General features: G+C 49.2%; 1 long non-coding RNA gene across 3 annotated transcripts in view; it reads left to right on the top strand.

Annotated features, from left to right (window-relative positions):
- Nucleotides 1–1395: 1395 nt before the first annotated feature.
- LOC102548022 (uncharacterized) overlaps nucleotides 1396–17874 on the top strand; it is a 32023-nt gene continuing 15544 nt past the window's right edge. Inside the window, exon 1 of one of the 3 annotated variants that reach the window (XR_015631334.1) lies at nucleotides 1396–1770. This is a non-coding gene — a long non-coding RNA (uncharacterized LOC102548022). The remainder of the gene's footprint in view (nucleotides 1771–17874) is intronic. The other 2 variants (XR_015631335.1, XR_015631333.1) reach the window with 2 other exon arrangements.

A 17874-nucleotide genomic window follows, 5' to 3' on the forward strand; every position in this document is an offset into this window, starting at 1 on the left:
GTCTTAAGATGTCATTGACATTCGTCCTTGTAGTAAGACATTCGATCCCTCTGCCTCCATTTCTGTGTGTGTGGGGGCGGGGGTGGCAGGGGGGGAGAGAGAGACAGAGGAGAGAGAGACAGAGACAGAGAGACAGACAGGGAGGGAGGGGAGGGGAGGGGAGGAGAGGAGAGAGGAGAGGAGGAGAGGAGGAGAGGGAGGGATGGCACCTTGACCTTTAAGGACTGAGCTAGCTCCCTAACCTCTCTGGTTTTGAGACTGCCTCTGTCTGCCCTAGGGCTCACTGGTTAGGTTGGCCTGGGTGGCCAATATCTACTTAACTCCGTCTCTCCAGCGTTGGGATTAAGAGAGTGTGCCACTGAGCTGGGTTCTTTGTGGGTTCTGGGCATTGAACTAAGGGCTTCCTGCTTGCACAGCAAGTCTTCATTGTCTGAGCCATCTCCAACCTGCCTCAGTTTCTTCACACAGAAAACAAGGACAATCCCAGGAGCTACCTTGGACTGTCTGAGGAGGAAGGCCACTTCCTTCTGGCCATAGGGTGAGGGTAGGCGGGGCTTGAGTACCTCAGAGCTGCTTCACCAGTACCCAGCCACGCCTCTCTCCCCTGGTTCTTCCAGCATCTGCTACTGTTCATACTCGGAATCCCAGCATTTGCTGGGCGGAAGCAGAAGGGTCATCCTTGGCTTCCTAGCAAGAAACGTGTCAAGGAGACTGAGATAGCTCGCTGGCTCCAGACATGAACACCACAGAGAGACCACAGTCACAGAACAGAAACTAGATAGACACTGGTGGAAATGTGGTCTGAATGACAGACCCGCTCAGTGTATCGGCACTCGAGGCTCTGTGCTTTATAGCAGGAGATCATGGAAGACTCAGCCAGCCCTGGGATAGCTCTCAATACTGTCTTCAGTTTAAAGGTGAGAAAACAGGCACAGAGAGGGGATGCATTTTGTCTTATGTCACACAGCCGGGGGCAGCCTGGGAAGAGCATCATCAAGATGCCAACCCTTCTCTGCCACCCTTGAAATTTAAAAGTCTGTTGTCACCTGGAAACAATATCCAAGGAGATGGGAAGGTTGGGAGGCTGTTCAGTAACTGACAGAGGGGCGATGAGGAGCTGTCTGGCACCATCTCTGTCAGCCTGTCCAGATGGTGGAGAGCCTGTATCCAATACCTGGCGGGGTGGGAACAGGAAGAGGTGAGGGCAGACAGGCAAAAGTTAGTAATGGTTATGTGAAGGCGGGTTGGGGGGGGTATCTCTCATTCCACCCAGAGGGAGGGCTCGGGGAAGGGAAGCCTATGACTTCATCACTGGGCCCACGCCAATGACATCACCAGAAGGGCAAGGAGCCAGGCTCAGCAAGTTATTTATGGAAACGGCTGGCGGCCAGGCACAGCTCCTGAGCTGTTTCAGATGTGGTTGGATAAAGCTTCCAGCTGGCCCAGTGGGGCCTCCAAGGCCTGCAGGCGGGCGGAGGAGAAAGGCTGGAGGAATCCAGCAGATGGTGGGGGCAGGGCTCCGTGAAGCACTCCAGCAGAGATCCTCAGAGTTCCAGGCTTCTCTCTTCTTGGGATCTGCTCCTCTCTGAGCATGCTCATCAAAGGCTTCCCTGCAGATCAGGCTAGCTGAACTCAGAGAGGGACAGCATGCGCGGCTGCCTTCGTGCGCACCGAAGGCGTGTCTGTGCACAAGACTGTAGTATGGGCTTCCCGGTCCGTAAGGTTAATACACTCTGCTCCCTCACACACTGGTGCCTTGAGCGGTCCTGAGTAAGTATACAGATCTGAACCTCCTTGCACGTGTGGGTGCGTGCATGCATGGGGGTTGGGAGGCGGAGTGCCCAGGGAGAGCGAACGGAGCCAGCCGGGTTGGGAGGGTGGGCGGAGCGGCCTGGGAGCGGGATCTCAGCAGGAAGTTGGGAAAATATCATTTCAGCCCAAGATCCAGAGGCACTTATAGAAGCTTCAGCAAAACCAGACAAAACTTCCTTTCAATCCATTTATCAAAACTGCCCGAAGCTCCGCTTCGGAGCAGGTACAACAAGAATAAAATATTGAGCACAACCGGCAACCGCGAATCTGGAGGAGGCCAATAAATAAGAAGTTACTGAGGAGCTCACCCTGACCCTGATGGTTTGCTCAGCCCGTCCCTCCACCCATCTCGTCCTGTGAGCTTATGGGTAGTGGCAGGAAGGAGGATGGCAGGGGCCCCACGGGCCAGCTTTCTGGTGTTTTTGATGATCTGGGGATACGAGAGTAACTTAGCCCTATGCAGACAAGCTTCAGTGAGGCAGCTGCATGAGCCTGACACTCTTCTCATGTTTCTTGGGCTGGCTAACTGCCTTCCTTCTCATAAATCCTCTCAGGATGGGCTGGAGAGATGGCTCAGTGGGTAAAGATGCTTGCAGGCAAGACTTACTACCTGAGCTCGATCCCCTGGAGCCACCTAGGAGAACTGACTCCTGCCTATTGCCCTCTGATCTCCACATGCAGACGATGATGTGCGCGCTGACACATACACATAAATGTCATGTGACTTTTTAAATCCTCCAACAGGAATCCATGTGATCTTGAAAGGCCTAGTTGTTCAGGGGAGCATTAGAAGCGAGAATGGGGTCAGGGAGCAACCGAGGGGCTTGAACTCAGTCCCCAGGCTAAGATACTCCATTCCCATGTCCCATGCACCTTTTAGGCAGTAGGTGGAGGGACGGACCTGCACCCCAGTGAGGGTCCCTCTCCCAGGTTCCTTCTCACAAACCACCTGTCCTCCATACCAGATAGAGAAGCCAGCCATTTTGTAAATGTTCCTGCACGGGGCCTATGAAACAGAGTGTCTCCATTTCTTCTTCCTCCACGCCCACAGAGCTATGGGACCTGCCTTCTCTCCTTCTAGGTCCCAATTACCCAGGTGCTCAGGGACCTGCTCTTACCGCCCTGTTGCCTACCTTCCCACCACCACTGTCACCCATGGCCCCACAGATAACAGTCTGAATGGTTGAAGGCTACTCTTTGGCCTTAGTGCTACAATCCCAAAGGACAGGAGAGATGCCTGGGAGGCCCCACAGGGACACTGTTCTCTGAGCCACCTCCATTGTGACCAGGGTCAGCAGAAAGGTACAAGCCTATGGCTCTCCAGGTCACTGGGGTGAATTCTCAGTGGGAATCCCTGTCCTGCAGTAGCCAGAGGTCAACGCTGGTGTCTCCTTCAACTCTTCTCTACCTTGCTTTTTGAGGCAGGGTCTCTTGCTGAATCAGCTAGGCTGACCGGTGAGCTCTCTGAATGCTCTTATAGTACCAGAGGGACAGCAGACATTGTACCTATTTTATACATGGATTCTGGGGATCTAAACTCAGGTCCTTATGAGGCACTTTGCCAGCTGAACCCTGCCTCCCCCAGCCCCCACCACATTCTTTTGACAAGATGGAGGCGGGGCAGTTCGGTGAATTTCCCAGCTACCACTGCTCAGGGATTTGAGGGACAGCTCCATCCTACGATGGCAGAATGGGCAGAAAGGAACAGGCGAGGATTGAAGGAGCCAAAGTTAGCCTTCTAAGGCAATTACTGTTTTTTATTGCATTTCTATAAAGCTTCGAAGTGCCATTCCAGGAACTGCTGGCCAGCCCCAGTGCCCTTCCCTCTCCCTCCCCTCCAGCTCTGCCTCCATACTGAACGGGCCAAACTGTGTGTGTGTGGGGGGGGGGGTCGGGTAGGGGGTGGAGGTATCCAGGAGGAAAGTTACCAAGGCAACCATCCCAGCTCACCCTTTCCTCCAAAACTTTACAAATCTGTGATAAGAGGGAGTCACCATCTTTCTTGAGGTGCTTGGGTACAACTTCCCAAAATCAATTTGACGTAAGACATAGCACCAGGCTGAAAGACCTGGTCCCAGAAGCCTTTGCTCCTCATCAGTTTGCAGTCTAGGCTTTTTTAAAGACTAGTCAGGCTCCAGCTAGGCTCCCATGGCAGGCCTGAGAGCCTCCTCCTGCCACGAGTGGAGGGAAGGCTGTCTACCCTCCAGCCCTTCGGGCTCCTCCTCCTCAGACTTTCTCCACAGTCTGACTGAAGGATGCTCATTATATAGGATTGACTTGCCAATGCCCACGAGTTAGAAAGTGACATAATCTGGGACTCAGGCACCGAACCAAATGACCGTCCAGCCAATGTTCTTGATGATGTGTCTGCTGGCTTCCTGTGGAAAGTGGTGGATCATGGGATTCTTGAAGCTAGCCTTGGGTTGGGTGCAAGGTGGGTAGCTTAGCCATTTGCATGGGACTTCGATGGCTTTGTGACAGTATGTCCTGTGTCTGGGGAATACACTTAAGTCTTCATCCAGGACACACTGAGCTCCTCCAGTACAGTGGACAGTCTTGGAACAGTGGTTGGACCCTGAGGAACTACGTGCCCTGGGTGGTTCCTTATGGTTTAGGGCTGGAATGGGATTGCAGAAACAGATCCAAGTGTTTTAGTTTCCTTCTCTGTGGCTCTGATAAAATGCTGACCAAAACCAACCGAGGGAAAGAGAGTTCGTTTCAGCTTATACTTCTAGACGATGGTCCATTATCAAGAGAAGCCAGGGCAGGAACTCAAGGCAGAAACCTGAAGGCAGGAGCTGAAGCAGCAGACAAGGAGAAATGCTACTCCATGGCTTGCTCAGCTTGATTTATTATACCATCTAGGACCACTTGCCTAGGGAATAGCACCACCCACAGTAGGCTGAGCCACCCATGGGCCCTCCCACATGGACTCTTAAGGAAATATCCTACAGACATACCCACAGATCAAATTAATGGAGGCAATCCCTCTACTGAGGCCCCTTCTTCCAGCTGACAAAAACTAATGAACAAAGCAATCAAGTCTCTTCCAGAGGGTTTGCCTGGGTTCTGAGGCTCACCCACTTGGTCTCCTCCTTCTCCACTGAAGCAGTGTGGAGTGCCATCAATTCCTTGACCTGTTTGCACTTGACTGCAAATGAGCCCATGACTCCACTTCCTGCCATCCTCCATGCTGTCCTTAGCCCAGATGCTGCCCCTGGCATGACTTCCTGATGTCATGTCAATGTCAAAAGGACTACAGTTGTCTCAACCTCTTGACCCATCTCTGAATCCCACCCTCCATACATCAGGTTAGAGAGTATGGCTGAACGCAGGAAGTAGGGCGGAGACCTGGGTACCTGGTTACGGAGTCTCTGACAGCGAGGAACTCTGATGAGGTGGGCAAAGTGTGAACAAAGAGGGAAAGAGAAAGGCGAACTCTTTGGGAAAAAAAAAGAGGTTCAATCTGATTTGTAAAGGGCACGATTTACAAATCCGTCACATATTTTACTAGGCTGGGATTTACGGATTAGCCTGTAATACTTAGGCGGCTTTTTGTAATAAAACCCTGAGCCGAGGCAGCCTTGGGGAAGTGAGGAGGAGGAAGGAGCCTTCTCTCTCTCTATCCCGCTTTCATTTTCCCAGTATTTTTTGATCTAGGCAGCCCCATTAATCTGTACTTTATCTGCCTATGGAGAAGGATTGAGCTCTTTATTGGATTTTTGTCAAGAATAAATGATTTAGTTTGGGATATTGTGGAAACGATTTTTGTGGTATTACACCATCTAATAAATGAAACAGCGGGGATCAATTCCTTTCTTGCGATGTGTTCAACAGGCAGGGTGAAATATGCCCCACAATTATTTGGTATTGCACTCTATAGATATTTATAACGGAGTGTGACTGCATGGTCGGGGTTGCCTGGCATGGACCCTGTGATCTGTTAGCCCCTAAAGCCACTGGTCTTAGGGATTCACGTGCTGGGAGCCCGGGATAAAAAGCAAATGCAGATTGAGTTAGCGGGGCTAAGCACCTGAGAGCAAAGCACATACTGGGGCAAAGGTCGGGGTTGAGAGACGGTGTTTATCCAGGCCCGTGGCTCCATGGCTTTTCTATAAGCTAGTAGAAGGGCAGGAAGCTAACCTCAGCAAGGCTGGTAGATGCTGGTGTGGGAGGGATACTCCCCTTCTGGGCATCTGCAGTTCTTGCTCCACTGCTCTCCCTCTCCCCGGACAATGCTTCCAGGAAAATTGCTGGAAGTACTCAGACGTGGGAGCTGGCTCTCTGCCCAGAGAAGGCTCATAAGGTTTATATCCCCAAAGGCTCACAAATATTTATTGAGAGCATATCCCATGACGGTGCCTAGCAGGGGTCCGGTACAAAACGAACCATATAGAGATGTTTGCTCAGGTTGACTGATATACAGGAAGCTTCCGAGAGGCAAATTCCCACCCGTGAGCATCCCGTGTACTCAACAGAAGCAGGGGCTGGAGGGAGTGGGTGGTAGGACTTTGTGGGGACTCTGCTGTGGGGACCCCTGCTTCTCCGTCCTCATCCAGTCCCCAGCATCCAGGGCCGTATGTCTCTCAACCCTCAGAGTCACCCGGATGTGGATGCTCATTGGGTGTCTGCTCTTGGATTCTGTCAAAAGCGATCTCTCCTTGGGCAGATGAAATGGCTCAATGTGTAAGATCTGGCCCACAAGCATGAGTTCAGATACCCGGAACCTGCTTAAAAAGCAAGAGGCAGTATCAAGAGTCTGTAACCTCAACATTCCTACAATGAGACAGGAAGCAGAGAGGCGAGAGAATTGCCTGGAAACTCTCAGGACGCCTAGCCTGAGGATCATGGAAGTTCTATGAGAGCCACTGCCTCAAAATCCAAGTGAGGGCCTGAGAGGTGGCTCTGAGGATAATGTGTCTTCTCTGAAGGTCGACAACCTGAGCTCTCTTCTGGGTCCTTCATGGTGGAAGGAGAGAACTTACTCTCTAAGTTGTTCTCTGACCTCCACGAGCATGTGTGCCCACAATCATACCCACACATCACACCCACCCCCCCACCCACACACACATAAACCCAGAGACACAGACACACAGAGACACACAGACACACACATACATAAACACACAGGCATACATACACAGGCAGAGACACACATACAGGCATACATGCACAGACACAGATACACATATACACAGAGACATATAGGTATGCACACAGACACAGAAACACACAGAGACACACAGACACACACATACATACACACACAGAGGCACACATGCACAGACATACATACATGCCTACATGCATAGACACATACACACAGATACGCACACACACAAACCCAGAGACACAGACACACAGACACACACAGACATACAGACACACAGAGAGACACACAGACATACACACAGATACACAGACACACACAGACATATAGACATACACACAGACAGACATACACACAGACAGACATACACACAGACAGACATACACACAGACAGACATACACACAGACAGACATACACACACAGAAACACACGGACATATACAAAGACACACACGCACACGCACACATTTTATTTATTTATATTTTTTTTGGAGCTGAGGACCGAACCCAGGGCCTTGCGCAGCAAGCGCTCTACCACTGAGCTAAATCCCCAACCCCTACATTTTATTTTAAAGTAACCCCTCAGTATATGAGCCTAAACTTATCAGAAAATGCTGTTCATGACACCGCCCAGCCGTGAACTCTGAATGCTGGTCACCAGGCACAGTCTTTAATAAATGCTTGTGTCTTAAGCCCCTGAAGCAGGAGCATCAACGTCTACCACAGCTCTGTAGCCCAAAGCTTCTTAACATTGTTGATAATATCCAGTCATTTCCTGAGCAGACCCGACCTCCTGGTAATGGCCATTTATTGGGGGGCCCAGCACCTTCCTCCCCCACTCCCGTCTGCTCTAGTAATCTATTTTTCTGTTGCCTGGCACCACCAACAGGGTCTGTTATTATTAGTCATGCTTCATCTTGCTGTGTAGCCCCATCTAGCCTTGAATGGTGATCCTCCTACCTCACTATTAGAAGTCCCCGGATTATAAGTATGGCCCACCACACACGGTTGGGAGAGTTTTTAAACATGTCTTTGTATGAAGTTTCTTTTGTTCACAACGGTCCCTCACTTCAGTCCCAGCTCTGAGACTTGCGTGCTAATTAACATCGACACTCCCCACCCTCTTCCCAATGTCAGCAGCTTGGAGGTTTGACTGAATAGGCAACACACAGCCCATCATGAGGATGCTTAGGGAGCCTGGAGCAAGATGTGGTCCTGCAATGGAGGAGGGTGGGGTGAAAAGGACCTCTTTATAGCGCCATTGGCCCAAAATGCCCACCAGGGGGCACTCAGGAGACTCTCAGGTACTTAATGAGGCTGGCGGTTCCTATGTCACCTTGAGTCTTGCCCTCCAGACCTTGGCTTTCAGGTTTTCATTTGTTTTGTTTTGTTTGAGACTGGGTCTCGTGTAGACCAGGCTGGCCTTGAGCAGGCATAGCAGTTGTGTGCACCATGCCAGGATTTCCTCAGCAATGCCTCTCTCAACTGGTACAGGGGCTGTTGCATCAGCTGCTATGAGATGCAGCAAAGCCATCGCTCTCCATGAACTCCTCTGAAAGTGCACACACAAACACATACACACAGTGGGGGTGGGGGAGGAGAATGCCTGGATAGATGCTGCTTACTGACTCTTCCGCTGAGGTCTCACGCTCAGAGAGTCGCCACACTGTTGGTTACTGGAGAACAGCCCAGGGTAGACAATACTATGCTCTTTCCATTTCTCCTTCAGGCCACATGGCTCTGTGCTATCGAGGATGCTCCTTTTTCTCCTGCACACTATATTCCCACCATCAGGAATCCCCGTGGGCCATATGCCACCACCCTTCTTCCCCACCATGCTAGCTGAGCCGCCATCTGATCCTCCTGTCTCCCACAAAGCTCTGCTTCCTTTATTGTATTCTGAAAGTCCACACGTATACATGCCTATGCAGGGTGGTTAGCTATGTCAACCCAATCTAGAAGACCCCGGAAAGAGAATCTTAAATAATCAATTGTCTGGATCGTGTTGGCCAACGGATAGATACATCTTTGGGAGTTAGGGTAATTATGGGGGAAGGCCCATCCCACTATGGGAGGAACTATTCCCTAGGTCTGTATAAGAGCAGAGAAAGCTACCCCAGCGCTGAGCCTGCGCATACTCATTTCTCTCTGTTCTTGACTATGAAAACTAATTCAAGTCCCTGCCTCGACTTCCCTCCTGTGACAGACCGACCTGGAACTGAAAGCTGAATTAACCCTATATTCCCTCAAGTTGCCCTTTACTGGGGCATTTATCTCAGCAGCAGACCTGAAATAGAGCGAGATAGCTGAGCACACTCTCTCCCCCAATCTGATACTTCTTAAGAACCAGTCTGACACTGGGTGTAAACTGTCCCCTAAGCCTGCAGGGTCTCTAAAGCCCAGAACTGCCTCTAGGCTAGGTATAACAGGTTAAGCACAAAACAACTTAAACAGTGTTCTGCTTAAGCATGGGGTCCTGTCCCCAAGACATCTCGTGATGAATATGCCAATATTCCAAGCTTAGAAAATGTTCTAAAACATATGTGGTCCCCAGGATTATAGAGAAGAGAGGCTGGACTTGCGTGGGCACAACTATCCATCCACACTTACAGTGAATGCTCTGGAGACCACAGGCCAAATGAGTAACTGGAGAGAGACAGTCGGGTACAGCCGTACACGTGCACATAAATTATGTATTGACGTTTCTGTATAATTAGAATTTATTGGAGAGCATCTTAGGGTTTTCTTTTAAAGAGGATTTAAATGAAGAAAAAGTAAAATGACATCAAAATAAGAGCATATTAAAAAAAATCTTGGGTGTATTTCTTCCCAAGTCTTTCGACATATAAGTGTATGGCTGGCCTTAAAACATAGCAATCTTTTCTTTCCATGCTTAATTTTATATTGTGAGAAGTTTCCAGGTCATTAAAAACTCTGTGTGTGTGTGGGGGGGGGGGCGTGCACACACACACACACACACACACACACACCTGTAACTGGCAGAGGAATGTTCTATGGAGTTTGTGGAGGTCAGAGGACAGCCTGCAACTTGTAGGGCTGATTATCTTCTTCTGCCAAGCTTGGCAGAAAACGTTTTGACCCACATACTCATTCCACAGGCCCTACCTGCATCTTTTAAAGGGCTGTATACTACACCTTCATAAATAGGGCATTACTTGGTTGTCCCTCCCTCCATCCCCTTCTCTTCCCTGACCTCCATTAATATATTTACTTCTTGGCTAAGGAGTAGTGGCTCTCCCCCTGGTCAATAAATGTAGATCTGGAACATTCCTGAGAATATCAAAGTCACAACCTCATGAATATACAGAGCGGGCAGCTAAGGCAAATCAATACCTCCATGACCTGTCCTCAAAGATGAGGCCTCCAAGGGGAAAGTGGCCTTTGCCGTACCGCCTTCCACCGTGTCATCTCACTTTTGTCCCTTTCCTGAGAGGTGCCCTAGACACAGTAGCCTGGCCTTTTGGATCACGCTAAATAAGTTAAGGATGAAAATAAGGTTGAAATATTCGCTATGTTCCCCAGATAGATTTCCTTGTCCTGTCTCTCTGTCTGTCCATTTGTATGAGAACATACCTGTTTGTCTACCAAAGATGACTGTGGGTTGGTCAAGAAATTTCTGAAAGCCAGTTGAAGAAAAAGCAAATAATAATGGTCTGGTGGTGGTGGTGGTGGTAATAGTGGTGGTGATGATGATGGTGGTGATGGTGGTGGTGATGGTGGTGTCTGTGCTTGTGTGTGTGTGTGTGTGTGTGTGTGTCTGTGTCTGTGTGTGTGTGTGTGTATACATGTGCATGCATATAGAGACTAGAGGTTGACTTCTCCTGTCTTCCTAAATCACTTTCTACCTTGTCCTCACTTTCACTGACCCTGAAGCTCCCTGATTGAGTTAGCCTAGCTGGCCAGTGAGCCCCCAGGCACTCGCCTGTCTCCACCTCGATGCTAGGTTATAGGTACATGCCACTGCACCTGAATTCTTTTATTTTTTTTTTATGTCCTTGGGACACAGGTTTGATTCTCCAATCTCTGGCTCCAAGGATCTTTTAAAAAAAATATTTTTAGGAGTCCACACTATTTTGGCGCTCTCTCTCTCTCTCTCTCTCTCTCTCTCTCTCTCTCTCTCTCTCTCTCTCTACCATGTGAATGCAGTACCTGAGGAATCCGCTGGGACTGGACCCACAAAGGGTTGTGGACCCCTTTGGGGGTGCTGGGAATCAAACCTGGGCTCTCTACAAGAGCACCCAGTGCTCTTAACCCCTGAGCCATCTCTCGAGCCCCACAGCCTCATGCTTTTGATAAGACTTGTAACACAATGGAAAACCTTCCCCCATAGCTGCACCAGAACAACCTGGGAGGCTAAAATGGGGTTGGGAGGCACAGGCATCCCCCCACCCCCAACAGCACGACATTTTCTCTCCTTGGCAGCTGAGAACAGTGATTTCTGGCCATAGAGGGTGAGCACTGACCTGTTCTGGTTGGATATCCATACGGTAACAGAGGAAGTTTTAAAATAGCATTCCCCTTTGGAATGAAACCTTTTGTATTGAGCAGAGTCTGGGAGAAGAGGTTAATTGAGGGTTTACTTATAATCTTAGGTTTACAAAGAGGGTCAAGTGGAGGCCTTTGGCAGGAGCTATTTACCTTGAATCTTCCAGTTCCCTGCTCTGTGGATTGAGCTGCTGGTGAGGGTGCAGCTCTGTCCTGGCTCCGCTGTCCCCTAGGCATGGGAAACAGTATGTTGGCCTTAGCTTAAGGGTGTGATAATTGGTGTGTGTCTGCTGCCCTACCCCTTTTATTTCTCCCTACATGACCCAGACTGTAACTCAGTGTTCCCATCCCTGCCTCCTGAGTTGAATGCTGAGATTACAGATGAACTCTTAAGAACATTCATATGAGAACGGACACATGTAGCAAGAGAATACTGTGGTTTGTGTGGGTGAGAGCTTGTCTCCTATGGGTGACGCTCTGGGTTGGGTTCCCAGCACCACATCACCAACCCTGGTGATGTGGCCCTGTACTTTTCACACTGGGGAGATAGAGGCAGGAGGTTCACAAGTCCAAGGCTGTCTTCTACTACAGAGTGAGTTCCAGGCCAGCCTGGGCTACACAGGACTCTGTTTCTTAAAAAGAATAGAAAATAAGGTTTGGTTGTGTGCACATGGAACCAGCCATTGTCCTGGGTATGATATGCATGGAGCAGACTGAGATTCTGAATGGCTGTGGGGGGTCTCAGACTAGAAAGAAAACAGGTGCAACATCACTAATCACAGTGTGAGGAGGGCATGCTGCCAGTGGTCTTTCACTTGCTCATCCATGCATCTATCTGTCCATCTACCCATCTCTCCACCTATCTATCTGGTCATCCATTCATCCTTCTATCCATCTAGTCATCTGTTCATCTATTCACCCATCTGTCTTTCTAACCATCTATCCATCCACCCATCTATTCATCTGTCCATCTATTCATCCATCCATCCCTCCATCCATCCATCTATTTATCCATCCATTCATCCATCTACCCACCCATCCATCCATCTATCCACTCATCCATCCATCTATCCATCTACCCATCTATTTATCCATCTATCCATCTATCAACCATCTATTCATCCATCTACCCACTCACCCATCTACCAGTCCACCTATTCATTCATCCATCTACTTGTTTATTTAACCAACCATCCCTCCACCCACCCCTCCACCCACCCAACAACTATCAATTGTATAATGCCTGCCAGGTACCATGGTCCCATTACACACCCTGGCCATTTCTATGGCTTGCCATCATGGAGGGTGCAGACTAATGAGCAATACAGACGTTGAATACATATGAGCACAGTACATCTCTGATTCGCAATGCTGGCAGAGACATGTGAGAAGGTACAGGAACTATATGAGTATGATGTCAGAGAACATGAGCTTAAATAAGCCTGTCGGTACACTCAGCTCCCCCTCCCTTAAGGGCATGATGGGGGAACTACAACCGGCTTAGTTGGGGGACTGATCACTAAGAGAAACAGGCTTCTAGGGAGACATGCCTAAGGGACCAGCTCATTTCATCGGAGGAAACAAAGTCTTTTTAAACCTTTGGGGGAGTAGGTAGGGAATCTTCAGGAAGAGTTACATCATTGGCTGGGGCCTGAGGTGCTCTGAATGCTTCGTTTGAGTGAAAAGGAATTCCAGGTGTTTGCTGAACTATCCTTAGAAGAAGAGAGGAAATTTAACCTGTACCCTGGCCACCAGGTGACTGGTTACTACCTCAAGGGTGGCAGAGGTGGGGGTTGAAAGAGTCCTTGAGCCAGAACATGCAGGCCCAGAGCAGGGAGGAAACAGTCCTATTCCTCCTGGTCTCAGGACGAGATTTTCAGGGTCTCAACCTCACTCTTGCTCCAGCCCTCCCCAGCCCTCAGCTTTCTGGCCCCACACAAGTCCTTACATAGAATTCCCACACCCACCCGCCCACATCCCATCTCTTTGTCTATTGTACATAATTGTGTCCTGCCTCAGCAAAGCTAAGGCGGGAAGTGTAAGCCCCACACTTTAGCTATGGCTGTGTTGTAAAGTGGTCGTATGGTCCTGATTTTCCAGACCTACCCTGCCCCATGCTGCTCTGGTGGCCTTCCCTACCGCTGCTTCCTCCCAGATCCCTACCGTCCCAGGAAGCAGGCCCACTTGATGTTGGATTCCACCAACTCCATCTTGTTGACATGTCTTTACCTGTGTGTGGAGTGACGTTGGCACTAAGCACCCAGGGAGGACAAACTGGGCTCACACATTGTTCCCCTCCAAAGGCATGTGACATGAAGGTGGCTATGCCCTACTTCATGTGGCATTTTGTGTCACTCCCTTGCTGTGCACACTTCCAAATAGGACAGAGTCATTCAAAGGGCCCAGTAGAGCCTGGATACTGGTCCTTCCAAAAGGCCTGATTGTGTTGGTCTAGAGCTAGCTTGGAAGGTGGCCTTCTGAGGCAAAGGTACTCCTATCCCTGTGTGTTCAAGAACAGCCTGGTCTAGAAAAGGAGTTCCAAGACAGCCAGGGCTACACAGAGAAAACCTATATTGGAAGGTGGCCTTCTAGCAAATTCCCTGAGGAGGAGGATGCTACCTCGGCCACTTGGATTTGATTGGCGAGGATGCAGAAACCAACACCTTGAGCCTTACAATGTTTTGGCCACAGTGTTAGGAAAGTTGATCACAGTGCAGCCAAGTAGCCTCATTCCTGTGTGTATGTGTGAGTGTGAGTGTGTGTGTGTGTGTGTTATCTACATTTCTGTATGCACATGAGTATGTATATGTGCCACAACACATGTGTGGAGGTTCCAGGACACATTGCAGGAGGCTCTCTCTGTCAAGTGGGTGGCTGAGAGCAAACTTATGCCACCTCATTTGGCAGCAAGCACCACAAACCCATCTTGCTGGCCCAGTGCCTGGTTTTCATCTGGATCTGGGGAGTTGAACTTGGCTCCTCATGTTTGTAAGGCAAGTTCTTTACCAGCTGAGCCATCTTGCTATCCACTTATCTTCCCTTCTCACAAATGATATGACTCATGCTCAGAGAAAATTGTGTGGCTCCCCTGAAGTCATGAAGACTTGGGGCAGAGCCTGCTCTTGACCTCTGACCTCTAAGAGTGTGTTTCCTGGCTCTGCTTTTCCTTTGGGGATGGAAACAGTCCCAGGAGGAGTAGGCTATTAGGAATGACAGGAAGAGATTTGCCTATATGTGGTGATAATTGGGGATGACAGACATACCATGCCGGGAGGCCCCAGGGGACTCATATGACAGCAGTCAGGACAGTGTGTTGGCCACAACCTCCTGCAATGGCTCTCTAGGGTTACCATGAGATGCCTAGACATCAGATGGAGCAGCTTCCTGTGAGGAGACACCCAACTCCCTGCATGAGCTGTTCCCAGGTCATAGAAGTCACTTTCCACCTGTGTGGTCATTGGTGTCAGCTGTGCATGCTTGATGCATGCTACCACTTTGATAAACAAGACTTAATTGTGAGTCAAGAGCACCCCACCCGCAAGTCTAGTTAGCTCCTGGCAATGAGTAGATAGGGCAGGACCAGGGCGTTTGTTGACTTGCTTTTTTGTTCTACTTTATTAAGTTCTTGTACCTACCATCCTTCCAACCTTAATCCAGCACCCCAAATAGGAGAGAAAGCAGTTTAGAAAGAAAAAGGGGGCACAGACCTCTTCAGACTTCCTGATGCTTAGGGGCACTGGGTTCCTGGGGGCAAGTCTAATCTTCATCCTCAGACTACCTTCCACTTTCTCTCTCTTTGCTCACAACCATTCAACAAACCACAACAGGAGCCAGCAGGAGCAGGAACTCTGTCCCCACCTTGGGGCTCTCGAATTTATATCCTCTCCAAAGTTCCTAGAATTCCAACTGTAAGTTATCTGCAGCTGGGCAAAAATCACATCCCTCCTAGTGCATGAGACAAATCCTAGTCACCTGCTGTGAAGCAACCTCATATCCCATACCTGGGAGTAAAACAAAAACATATTCACATAACAGAACTGGGTTTAAAAAGAAGCCCCAAATTCTTTTTTTTTTTTTTGGTTCTTTTTTTCGGAGCTGGGGATCGAACCCAGGGCCTTGTGCTTCCTAGGTAAGCGCTCTACCACTGAGCTAAATCCCCAGCCCCCCAAATTCTTAACATAGGGGTTGGCCAGGTAGGATTCAGTTCTAATTTCCTTGTCTTTCTTCTATATGTATGTCTATATTCTATATGGTGCATTGTCCCGGACCATAGTGAACTGTTGGTCACAAGGAGGGAACTGAAAATCAATAGCCTTCGATCTCTCTGCCATTTCTTGTCTCACTTGGCAGTTAGAGCACCTTTGTTCCTGACGCCAGGAGCCACCATTGCTGGTTTATAGGCATTCCCCATGGGGCTATTGTCCTCTTCCCACTCCATTTTCTCCAGGCCTTTCCTCTGCAGGTTGGAGATGAAGTGTGTTGATGATAGGTTCTGGAGAAAGGTGAGACCTTCTCTCCTTCCCTGGAGGGTTGTGAGTTCCATATACAATGCATCAAGGCTGGCAGGGGTAGGAAGAAGAAAGAAGCCTTGAGCCCAAGTTTCCAGAGGGCAGGTCCTCTATGAGATTTCAATACCCAAGAGGAAAGATGCTTGACTGTCACTTGGAGCTATTTAAAATACAGACCCACTATGCTGAGACCTCAATCCTGCACTTACATCACACATGTAGGGTCGCTGTATAACCATGAGGAGATGCTTCCAGGCCAGTGATTTTCAAACATGGCTATATGTGGGAATCATGATATTGGGTCCCTCAGAGAGCCTGGATGTCTGGTCCTACCTCAGATGTCATGTGATTTTGTTGCCAGGAATGGAGTCTGGCCAGATGGGGAGAGAACACAAGGGCCTCAGCGTACCCATCTGGAGAACAGGAACAAAACAGTGCCTGCCAATCGCTCCTACAAGGCGACCAGGAAAACTCACCATAAATGCTCACTCATGCCTTCCAAAACCCATTAAGAAGTGATGAGGCAAGAAGGCAGGAGTCACCCACATTTGCCCCAGGTCACTTGTGCATTAGCTATGCATCTTTCTATATCCCAAATACCTGAAATAATCAACTCAAAAGAGGGTGAACCTGTTTTGCTCAATATGAGGAGATACAGACTGTCATGGCAGAAGGGATGATAACATAGCTGGTCTCATTACCAATGCAGTCATAACCAGAGAGGAGCACAGAGCGGGATGTGGAGCTGGGATATCAAACACTGAGGCCAGTCCCCACTCAGCCACTCACTCTAGCGAGGTTCACCTCCTAAAGATCCCATAATGTTTTAAAACAGCATTACCAGTGGGGGACCAAGTGTGCAAACACTTGAGTCTGTGGAGGGCATGTCACATTTAGAGCACATTTGCCAACCACTTGATGCTGGGTAACTTGAAACCTCACATATGGTCAACGTGCTGAGAATAAGTGTTTGTCAATTCCTCAGCCATAAATATAAGCATCTATAACACACACACACACACACACACAGCACAGAGCACAGAAACCAAGAAAGAGGAAGCAGGAAGACTGAAAGAACCAGAGGTTGGGAAGACCAACAGGAAACAGTGTACAAGCTCAAGCCAGTGGACACCCCAGCAGGAAGAGAGTGGAGGGATGATGTTTAGGAGCTGAGGCGCTATTGACAGATAATGGCTTCTCAGGGAGAGAGAGTCAATATTCTTTAGGATGCAGTCCTTAGTAGATCAACTCTGCTCCAGTGGATAGGCCCTCACCGGTGGATATATGGACAGCACAAATTGATCTCAGTCATTTATACACTAAAACAGAGAGAGGGGGAAGATGAGAGGGGATGGATCTGGGAGTGGTTAAGGAGTCGGGAGAAATCTGATCAAAAGACATTGTATACATACACGAAGTTCTCAGAGAATTAATAAAAAAAGGGTAATAAATCTCAGACCACCTAACAATCAGGTGAGTAGGGGCCCACAGTGGCGTTGCTCACTGATACATCAGGTCAAAGGTCAAGAACATAGAGAAGACATGAGTCTGGGAGGGGAAGTCTTGGCAAGGGCAGTTGGCTAACTCCAGGGAGTGCATCCCATTGGGTGATTTCATCCTGACAGATTGGGTGTTGGAAGGGGATATGTGTGTGTGTGTGTGTGTGTGTGTGTGTGTGAGAGAGAGAGAGAGAGAGAGAGAGAGAGAGAGAGAGAGAATGAGTCCAGACAAAATAGAATTTGGAAAAGGGATGTTTTTCTAGTGAATAATCAGGAATCTTCTGGACCCTCCTCCTTCCTCAGCAAAGATGATGGAGGAGAGCAACTTTCATTCCACAGAAGGGCATCCGCCTGTCTCCCACATGGAGACGGGATTGAAATAGCTTTTTCAGATCTTCCAGTTAAGCTGTCACCTGTGCGCCCCCCCACCCCCAGCTCT

The sequence above is a fragment of the Rattus norvegicus genome, chromosome 10 (assembly GCF_021556685.1).
Source record: "Rattus norvegicus strain SHRSP/BbbUtx chromosome 10, alternate assembly SHRSP_T2T, whole genome shotgun sequence".
In the NCBI taxonomy this organism is placed as follows: Eukaryota; Metazoa; Chordata; class Mammalia; order Rodentia; family Muridae; genus Rattus; species Rattus norvegicus.